The sequence below is a fragment of the Ascaphus truei genome, chromosome 3, assembly GCF_040206685.1.
Source record: "Ascaphus truei isolate aAscTru1 chromosome 3, aAscTru1.hap1, whole genome shotgun sequence".
NCBI lineage: Eukaryota > Metazoa > Chordata > Amphibia > Anura > Ascaphidae > Ascaphus > Ascaphus truei.
Genome location: NC_134485.1, coordinates 35,739,899 through 35,751,185, shown reverse-complemented (window position 1 = coordinate 35,751,185; position 11,287 = coordinate 35,739,899). Strand labels below are relative to the sequence as shown.

Below are 11,287 nucleotides of genomic sequence, written 5' to 3'. Positions count from 1 at the left end.
AAAGAGTACTCATACAGTATATTGTCACTGGTGTTTTTTTGTTTTTTCTTTACATATTGTGAGAATGGAAAGTACATTTCTTTGTTTTTTTTTGTTTTGTTTTTTTATCTTCAATCTGGATTTTTCTCTCTTCCATTTTTTTTTCTTTTTCTGCCGGTTCCGAGAAGAAAGAAAAAGGCCGGGGAATTACTGAAAGCATAATCAGTTGGTCTATGAGTCACCGCCATCTGATTTATAAAAGGGTCTTTGGGTGGTTTGGAGCTGACTTTCGTGACGTCTTACAGGAGAGAGCAGGACTAGCCGTAGATAGAAAAACCAACTCACTCGCATGATTTGTGCTCGGCAGATCTTCCTGTGAAATAGAAATAAAACAAGCCGCAAACACATGGGTATGTCAGTGACATGTGACAGGGAGTAGAGGAAGCCTGTGGCCTCCTTACACAGTGTGCATGCCTGCACCATCTCTGCTTGATCTTTGAACTGGAACATCTGCTGTCAGGTATGTGGTTTTGAATTTTTTTTTTCTCTTTTCAATGACAATCTTGTATTTTTAGAAGTGAAAGGAAGCGAGGCTGGCCATTTCTAGCTACATTAAGAGAACCTTTGAAGTAATACTCACTTAAGGACAGTTTTATTCATGTATAGACAGGCGTTTGGGCTTCAGGTGGCCTTATAATAACTAGAATTGAAGCATCCCTCACATAAGTAGATGTTGAACCATAAATGTCACTGGTTGTTCCACAGCACACAGATCACACTCAGTTTGCGCCTTGGGTTTTGACAAGGTTTTTTAAAGACAATGTTTAAGATGGACAGATCAGTTCTACACGTGATTCCAGGTGACATAATCTTGCCTCATCCAGTCTGGGTTCGCAAAACATTATTCCTTTAATAACTATTGAGATCTAAAATGGAAAACCACGACCGTCGATCCTGTCTTTAACAAGCTGGAGCTAAAATTAGAGGTTGGTTATCTAGTTTTTCCAAAATAACACGAGATTTGATCTATTCATTGTTTCTTACTGTAATCCAAGTGAACTATCGTGGTAATATGGAGTTAATGTGGCAATACATGGTATCTGATTATGTAAAGAGGCATTCATAGAGTGCACTCATTATGGAGCACTGCCATGGGTGCTCACTAGTTTATCCAAATACAGTTATAGTTATATTAATTTGGTCTTTATTCTGATGATGTAAAATAAATGCATGTTTCTGCTATGAATGTTACAATGTTTATTTCCCATATAAGTAGCACATATGTTCCACCTGAATTCATTTTTTTATAAGCAAATCAAAATGTGCCCATAGCAGTGTATTATCAAGATGTAGGCTCTTAGCTCGGAGGAAATCAAATGTTCCCTGATCCAATAGTCCATCATATTATTCCAGAGCAATGGGTTGCAAGCTGCTCTGATACTGAAGAGATTCACTTTCATATCTATGGTCCAGCATATACCAGAAGAGACTTGTGTTTTAGGATAATGTCCAATAGCAGCTGTGAGGGATTTTCATGTTGTTCTAATGAAATGTATAGCATGTTTCTCATGAAATTTTGCAGTCACAAATTACCATGTATCATATTGTATTTTAGCAGCACTATATCAAACATGAATAATGGGTCTATACATTATATATACTGTAGTGCCGACAAGTATTCTAAAACAAATCTGGGGCAATCACCAACAAGACCCAGGTACATGCTGGGTACATGCTGCAACATTTCAGTGACATTTCTGCAGACATACTAATGGCCCATCGGATTAACAGCGGCTGTCCCTGGCAGTCCCATTCAAACTGAATGGGACTGCCAGGGACCCCTGCTGTGTTAATCCGATGGGCCATTAGTCTCTGCAGAAATGTCACTGAAAAGTTTGCAGCATGTACCCAGCATGTGGATCTTGTTGGTGATAGCCCCAGATTTTCCAATGCAAGTTTAAGGTACGTTTTAGAATACTCGTCGGCGCACCTGTATATATGTATGCTCTCCATTCATGTTAATTCACACTGATACACATACACACTCTTTCATCACTTGCTTTCAGGAACCTTTTGACACCTCCAGCCATAAAACACATCCACACCGGGGGAAGGACCAGCACAGATAACATTCCAATAGACACTGTTTATAGTATAGCTTTTGTTTGCTTCATTCATTGTAACATCGCCGGAAGAAGAGATCAGTGTATCTCGAAAGCTCGCACAAATAAAAGCATTTCGTTAGCCACAGAACGGTATCATCTATTTATTTTTTGATTTTATATATATATATATATATATATATATATATATATATATATATATATATATATATATATATATATATACACACACATACACACACACATTTGCTTTCTAACAGAAAACCAGTTTCTTAACTAGGTGGTAATACATTCTTCATCAATGTTGATTCTACCTGAGAATTCAAGGTATCACAAGTTTCCTCTTCCAGGGCCGAGGCCGATACACACAGTACATCCTCACTAGAGAGTAGCAGATGTTTTTATTGTTCTGCAAGCGAGATGATTTATGACATTTGTTACATTCAAACATTCAAACCATTCAAGCCCAATATATTTATTATAAATGCCATTCTAAAGAATGTTGCACAGAGGCTTTCAGCTCTACAGTGAACTGTCCAAGCCTATAAGTATCTTAGGAACATGTTGCTTAGCTGGGATGGTTACTGCACTTGAAAAGACTCCAGAGGCAGTTATTAGAGTGCTCGCATAAAAGTATATTACATGTACAAGGTCACAACTGACAGAATAATGAGTTCAGAGTATGGAGAAGGAAATGCACAATGTCCTCATCCCAGAGAGTGACAGATTTAATGCCACCTTTTTATACCCTTTTTTTTGTGCGCAAATCGTGATACCTATTATTCAACCCAAATTAAAAACCATTAACTCACCTGGTCCTTTCACATCACATAAAAGTCCCCTTTAGATTTATGCTTTTTGGTTTTACCACTTTGTAACCAGCACTAAACCACCACTCTCCGCCATATCATTATATCCCTTCAGTGCCAGAGAATCATGCAAAGCATTGAAAAGCGCCAGAAAAGGGTTTAAGTGCAGCAAAAAGCAGTAGGAAAAAAAGAATTCCCATTGTGATACCTCTTGTTACCTCTATAAGCCCGATATAGTGATCCTTAACACACAGCTTTCCATTACAGGGCCGCAGACAAAATATTTTGCTGGTCATTTCTACATCTCGCCTTGCACATACTCTCAAAGCGAATAGTACGTCCCAGGGTTGGCCAACTCCAGTTCTCAAGGGCCAACAACAGGTCAGGAATTACCTGCTTCAGCACAGGTGGCTCAGTCACTGATTGAGCCAACTGTGCTGAAGCAGGGATATTCCAAATACTTGGCCTGTTGGTGGCCAATGAGGATAAGAGTTGCCCAGCCCTGTATTATTTCTCTAACGTGTGTATGAAATGTTAAGTGCACTCTTCCAATTTTTCAATTATACGAAACTCCAACGTAAGTTGTTGGATACGACTGCATCAATAACATCATGTGCGGCAGGCAAGTAAAGCAGCCTTATAAGGGAACAGTACAGGGGAGGCCAACTCCAGTCCTCAAGGGCCACCAACAGGTCAGGAATTCACAATATCCTTGCTTCAGCACAAGTGGCTCAGTAGAAACTGAGCCAATGCTTGATATACCTGTGCTGAAGCAGGGATATCCCGAATACTTGGCCTGTTGGTGGCACACCCCCTGATTAGAGTTGCCCCCCCCCCCCCCCGGGATACCCCTTCATTACTGAATTTTTTTTAATAACCAGCTTAGATTTCTCTTTTCTTGGCTGAAATATTGCAGTGTAAATGACATTGCGGGGTTACCTCCGCTTTTAATGCTACAACACTGGGGTGTTTTACACTGCACAAGAACTGTAGTCAGAATCACAACCTTCAGTGTCTTCCTCTTGAGGGACTTCTGTGTCTCATTATCCAGTTGACAGTAACCGTACCTGTAAATTACAGGTGGCACAAGGTTGATCTCTACTAATAACAGAGAGACCATGAATTATAAAGCCCTAAATGGTTTGAGTGTGCAGTCCAACATAGCTGATACAGTACATCTTTTCCTCTTCCTTTCATGTTTTTGTTCCGTGTTAAATTCTCCCGCAACTTACAGGTATTATCTTTGGAATATATTGATGTACAGCAAATAAAAATACCACTTGCGGACACATTACGTCTCAGACAGGTCGGCAACCCTGTCTTTCCCCATTATCGCTTTAGCATACAATGCTTCCACTGCAGCCAGGGGTTGTGGGTAATGACATGCAACTTGGCACTCACAGTGTGTATGTATTGATATAATGGCATTGGGGATTTCAGAGAAGGTCAGCTGGTCTGACGTTCTGAACTATACTTTGTATCTCAGCCCCGATCACTGCACCTTTGGAATCAGTGCTGCCTTATTTTCTCAGTTACAGGTACGAACCCATGCAGGGTTCCCACCCAACGGATTCTAAGCACAGGAAGATCAGTAAGTATCCAACTCTTTAAGAGATCCACATGTTCGTTCTCCAGATCTCTGTCCTTTGGACATACATTCCTTCCGTCATTTTCTGTTTGCCAACTTTTTAATATTCTTTGATCCTTTAATCAAAAGTGCATGTATCCTGAAAATATGTTGCTTTTGTTTCATGTAGGACCACTACAGATACCGTAAGAAACAATGTTGTGTACATTTCTTATTTTACTGTGAGATATCAATTGAACACCAATAATGACCAAAATGTGAATCTGCCCATTGGAGTCTACGTATCTAAGTGTTCCAGAATCCCCAAAGATAAGGAAAGCAGTGTCGTTTCTCCCTTTACCATAGCTGGGGCTGTTTTTGTACTCACGTTGTCCCCGTTTTGTTGCCAGGAGGTTTTGATAGATTGGCCGCAGAAACTTTTCACTTTAGTACATATTTCCTGTATTTTCTATGTGGAACATCTGAAGGAAATTGGGGGCCGGATTCATCAAAGAAAAAAGGTTTGTGGAAGGAAATAACTTCATATTAGAATAAATATGCTGCAGTTTTTGGACCAGTTTTGCAGCTAGAAACCTCTGACAAATAACACAGCATGTGCCCTTAATAACAAATGAGCCTGTGGGTTAACAAATCTGGGCATATCTGTTTATTCCACACGTTTCTGTTTAACTTTGCTCACTTTCACAAATATTTAATTTGCTGTGCATACGCAGAATGATTTGTTTTTATTACATTAACCGCATGCGTCTGATTTACCAAAGGAAGGACAAGAGTAACTGCAAACCAAAATCAAAAATCAGCTTTGCATATAATTATGGAGTCCCTGAAGCAATGTGACACACTGCGTGGGAACAATGACAGGAATGCCATGATTAGGATGTGTTTGCTAAACACGTGTTACACAGGTTGCCCTCTTTTTGCAGCTGCCCCCTTACCTTCCCTGCTCAATGACTCCCCATCCTAAATAAAGATGAGCACGTTTTTTTTGTTGTGGATTTGGATCCGCAGCGGATCGTCCGGTTCCTTTGGTCCGTGGATTTCAGTGAATCCATGTCAAAAAGGGCGATTCGCGTTTGGCGGATTTTTATTACTACCCTGAGGAAGGTCCCGTTTGTGGGTACGAAACGTTGGCGATTTGTGTCTTTTCTACAATATATATTCTACAAATCTTATGCTGGCTGCTGATTCCCGTGCGAACGGTATTGTATGTTTATCTACTTATTATGGCACATGCACCTACCCTATTGTGCTTCATTTGAGTGCCGGCAGTTTTTATATATATATATATATATATATATATATATATATATATATATATATATATATATATATATAGTCTTAGCATTAAAGAGACTCTACATGCCCTGCTTGGAGTTTCCCATCTCTGCTCTATGAGAGTAGTTATTTCTGTCATTTCTCTAAATGACTCTCGCAAATTTTTTAGTGGGTCACAAAATCAGCATACGCCGAATTAAAATAAAAAAAAATCCCCATGCCCCCTGCATTGTGATTTGCATACGCTGGTATTTGGAGTGTGGGAGTAAGTCGAGCGATATTTTTCCCCCTTACCTGATCATGCAGCCAGAGCCTCTGCAGCTAGTCTTTCTAACGGTGGCTCTTGACGTAATGGAAGTGATACGACTCGCTCAAAGGATGCAGTTCTAAAGTTCAGAGAGAGAGGAAACATATGTCATGGTTACCACTTCCCAATTGTTCCTTTTTTGACCCCTGTGCTGCCAGTCGAGCCCGTAGTGCATTCTAGCCCTGTGCGATTGTCAGTAGCTGCAACGGCATATCTGTCAATGTTTAGAGAGGAAAACATCCAAAGAGAGTCATTTTTTTACACTTGACTTCAGTCTATTAGTTGCTTCCTGTTTACTTGCCGCCTGCCGCCTCTGACACCAAGATGCAGCAGAGAAACAGTTGCAGCCGCCTATAACACAAACCATGGAAACTGTATTTACATGTACATGTACATGTAACTGTATCTGTAACCATTTATTATTTGTCATATTAACTATGTCCAGGACATACTTGAAAACGAGAGGTAACTCTCAATGTATTACTTCCTGGTAAAACATTTTATAAATAAATAAATAAAATAAATGGAAAAGAAGAATAGTTGCAAAGCAATACAGTTGTGGCTAGGCCTGAGACAATGAAGGAGTTGTATGGAAGTCCTACAGGTTGTGCTAATATGCTTACATAAAGGTGGCAGCAACAATCCAGAATACCTGTTGGTATCGGAGTTTACAAAGGTTTCTGCCACAAACAAAATAATTTTTCAAAAATTAGATTTGATTCTCAAACAAGTGTAAGAGCGATGGGGTAATGAGAAAATGCCATTGGGCTCAGAGTCACCCACTAGCATTATACTTCCGTTTCCGCCGTAACGGCTCAAAGTAAAGGCACCGGGGTTAATGCTGCACATAGTAGATCAGAGGGTGGCTATCTCCAGTCCTCAAGAGTCACCAACAGGACAGGTTTTACGGATATCCCTGCTTCAGCACAGGTGGCTCAATCAGTGGCTCAGTCTTTGACTGAGCCACTGATTGAGCCACCTGTGCTGAAGCAGGGATATTCTTAAAACCTGACCTGTTGGGGTGGGGGGTCTTGAGGGCTGGAGTTTGCCACTCCTGCAGTAGATCACTCTCTTCCTTTGCTTGTCTTGTGCTGGGGTCTGCACCTGCATTGTACTGCAGGCTTCTTTGTTAAACAAGGTGTTAACATGACATAAAACGCTAATCTGCAGTGCTAACTATTTGCATCATCTGCCATCCAGTTCCCCAATGACCTTTCAAATTCTGGTAAAGAACTGTGGGGAAAAAAATTAAAAAGACGCCTCCAAGGTGCACCAAGGCTTGCACTATAAACGACTGTAATTACGCCACTGTCGGAGCGCGGTCTCTTATTAATGTGAGTGCAGAATTACAGCATACACTAAATCAATATGGCTGGCAAGGTTTGGGGATTATTTGCAGTGTTTTCTTTTTTCTTTGAAAACACTCACGAAGCTGCTGCACACTTTGCGTAGGTATCTCTGCAGGGTTACACGAAGGGCAATGGATGCAGATACAGTAACTTGCTAAAGAAGCCATTTGTGTGTGATAGTAATGTTTTTGTATCCAACAATAACATATGCTGTATTGTTGTACGCTTACATCCACCCCTTTTTTACAGAAATGTAACTTTGCACCCGTGACAAATCTGCCATGTTGATTGAGTGCCCAGATATGGAAACAGTAGTATCTATTCCACATTAATGGCGCCCTCCAGTCCAGTCCCAATCCTGTGAGAGCCCGTCATTTATTCCTCTTCTGCACCTTAATTCCTTTGGCAGTTACCCTTTAGGCCATGAGAATACCTGTCACAACCTTTAGCCTGGGTGCGTTGTTTGGGGATTTGGCCTACAGAAGATATTTAGAGAGGGTCATCTATAAAAAGTTTGCCAACTGCAAACCTGGGGCAAAACAGGGGCATAAAAAGAACCGGAACTCTCACAAGAGAAAATTCCATTTGGTTTCCCCCTTTAGTTCTCCTGTGACATTCTCCGACATCACACTGGCTGGCCCGCTGGGGGCCCCTGGGACATTGTGAGAACATGAGGACATTCTTGCTCCCTTTCTAGTGGAGGTCACATTCACCACTTTCAGGGAAGAGTGTGCACGGTCTGAAGAAAGGAGGGCCCTTATTTTTTCATTCGCATTATCACAGGACACGTTGAGACCACATGAATATGGTCCCATTCCCAGAAGTCCACCACTGAATGGGTCAAAGGACCCATGGGATTACTGTCGCAATCCCAATCTGCCATGGAAAGGGTTAATGAGAATGTTTTCCTTAATAAATCTAAGGCAGCTTTTTGCCCCAATTTTGAAGTTGGGGGACCTTGATAAATAGCCCCCGTACACCTGACCACATGCGGTGACTCTGCCAAACATAGACACAGAAAACTACAGTAGCGCAACACAACTTTCTGCTCCGACGGTTGGTTATGACTTTAGGTAATTATTATACGATTGTGACCCTAGTCCTGTCTCCATGTGAAATGTCACAAGCTTCCCTAGTCCTTTCCATGTGACATGTCACAAGCTTCCCTAGTCCTGTTTCCATGTGACATGTCACAAGCTTTTCCAAAACTTGTCACCGAACATAAGACAATTGAAAATCAAAAGTGCGTTTTGTAACAAGTTACACCAAAAACATAACACAGGAAATATCAAAAAGCATATCTTGAATTCTGTTGCTGCATGTCCTCCCATGAGGATATATTATGTATTTACAGATTAGGAAAGTGGTTCCACCCACCCAGTCTTTGTGCTGTGAAGCAAAACCAATTAGTTTTGAGTGCATAACACGGTGGGGGGAAAACAATGTACTGTACAGTCGTTTTGCAAAACGGTTACCAGCTCGGTAATAGCAATGAAAAAGCAACTTAAAAGAAATCATTTCTCAAGAGTTGCTCAAGATGTGCATGCATCAAAATTGGAGGAAAGCAATTCTACAGTCTCGAGTAAACATTGTCAGCGAATTGAGTGGAATTTCTTCCTGTAATTTAGTCCCTGCAGTCAGATGTGTGTGATTTACTGCACAAGTTTACAATCTCGGTGCTTAGGAGTTATAATTCTGTTTATGGCACGTTTGGTTTTAGAACTCCAATTAACTTCTTGCCCTAGTGTTGCCTGTTTCATTTGCTACAGGCACTTTTCAAGAATCTTTATTCTTTATTGTGCCGTGGTGTAATAACAATAACCATTCCAAATGAACTATACATATAAATAATGTATGTACAGGTGTGTTGCAAAGAAATATGAAAAAAGTTGAGCACTCACCAGGTGGTTAAGGAAAAAAAAAGCAGAGTGTATTAACACATTTCCACATAAAGTTTCTACTCAAGAGATATATACTTTCCGTAAACAACCGCATTGCTGGGTGATAAAGCCTCAGGAAGACTTGATATGGGAGTGTATTTCATTTTTTTTGTTCACCCACGTGTATCACAAATCAATTGTACCCATGGTTACTGCATCACACAAAGGAGCACAATGTAGAGCAGTGCGTTTATATTTATTTAATTTGTGGTGTGCTGGTAAACAAATAATTTATAGATATTGCTTCTGAATGGCCTTTGGATGCTGGGGAACTCGGCTTTATTTTCACAGTGTAAAGAGACATTAAATATCTGCTGGAAAAGCTCCCATTTTTGTTTCTGAAGCACAGTGACTGTGAGGACAATTCTAGAGCCCAGCGTTTTAACTCCAGTGTTACCTTAATTACCGAGGACACGGACATTCAGATTAGCTGGATGTGGCATTGTGTGATTGTGGCATTCAGTTTGTTATTCAGCAGGCCACATTAGCAGCAAATCCGGCTCGCGGATTAAACATTTTCTCCACAGGATTGTTCTGTTTGCAATTCAATATAACTAATATAAACACTAATAGATCATGCATTTGTGTGGGAAGAATGACCGTGTGATGCTTTTCTATATCTTTGTCTCAACACATTTCCTCTCTGTTTAGGAGCTGGGAAAAGATCCGTGGTCCCGGATTTTCGTCTCAGCCCCGAGGTGACCTGTGGGTTGTATGGCGTTAATGCTAATCGTGATAGGGGTTGTGGATTTTGACTGACTCCTACATGTTAGCATTAATACCATATGATGCCTCTTACCAGAATTCACATGGAACAAACTTCAGCTGTGGATGGACCCAGACTGCAGCATACATGAGTCACCTTTCTGGGAAGAACGCCCTGTGAGATACATATAGAGTTATGTGCCGGCCTGGCGAGAGTTTATATGCGGTGTAAGATTTACTTTTAGTGGTTACTTATCTCAACCCTTACTATAAATTCCATACGATGTTTGTGACAGAATCAATTAATACTTGCTGGTTTCTATGCAAATATAGATAAATGAAATGTAGAGGGTGATATCTTATTCCCGTACCATTCTCGCAATAGGCAAGAAGAAACTGTGCTTAAAAACAAGAAATATACAGAAATTGCTGTCGCAAAAGCCGGAGAAACAATGGCTTGTTATAGTTACACGTGTACACGTGAATATTCCGTTTACATCTAATTTGCTTTAATGCCATTACATATTGATTAATTACCACCATAAATGTTTTAATAGTTGTTTTGCTGAATGCCATCTAAGTCATTATATGGGGGAGGGGGGCGGGTTACAAGAGAATTACCGTGACATTTTTTTTTCTTCTTTCAAACACTTGAATACTGTGCAGTACAATGTGGGGAAATAAAAAGACAGTGGAAAACATAGATGTAGCCAATTACAGGAAGAATGGTAAGGAAGTCTTTGTCAGATGACCTTACACAATAATTAGCAGCAGGGAATAAATAGAATGGTACAGGTAGCAGGTACAGTACGGAGTGTCTGCTCAGGATGTGTCAGCGGCAGTGGCATGATATAGCTCTAACCTTTCCCTCTCACGGCGAGTATCACTTGGCTGCCGTAGTTCTAAGGTAAGTGCACATTTAAAGGTACCTGCAAAAAATATTTTAGCACAACACAGAATGAGTATTGTGCAGGTCTCCTTATAATTCATAAAATAAGCATTTAGGCCAATATTTACTAAGAGTTGTTATTCTATAAGATATGTGCCGGCACCAGAAGGCACTTTAGGCCTTATTTACTAAGCAATGCTACTCTCTAAGACGGACTCCATCAGGGCTCCTCATGGCCCATAAGGGGACCTTAAGGACGGGGTGCGCAAACATGGGGGGGGGGAGATTTTCTGTGGGAGGCGTGGCTGTTGCAGACGCCCTAC

At 40.7% G+C, this 11,287-nt stretch overlaps 1 long non-coding RNA gene across 2 annotated transcripts; it reads right to left on the bottom strand.

Moving 5' to 3' along the window:
• Positions 1-324: 324 nt before the first annotated feature.
• Positions 325-10,383, bottom strand: LOC142491411 (uncharacterized). Of its 2 annotated transcripts, XR_012800395.1 has the most exons (4): positions 10,170-10,383; positions 6,069-6,160; positions 2,417-2,511; positions 325-352 (listed from the first exon to the last, which is right to left on the bottom strand). It is a non-coding gene; the product is annotated as an uncharacterized LOC142491411 (long non-coding RNA). The 2 variants fall into 2 exon arrangements; XR_012800394.1 differs by lacking the exon at positions 10,170-10,383 and having other exon boundaries at positions 6,069-6,351.
• Positions 10,384-11,287: the final 904 nt, after the last annotated feature.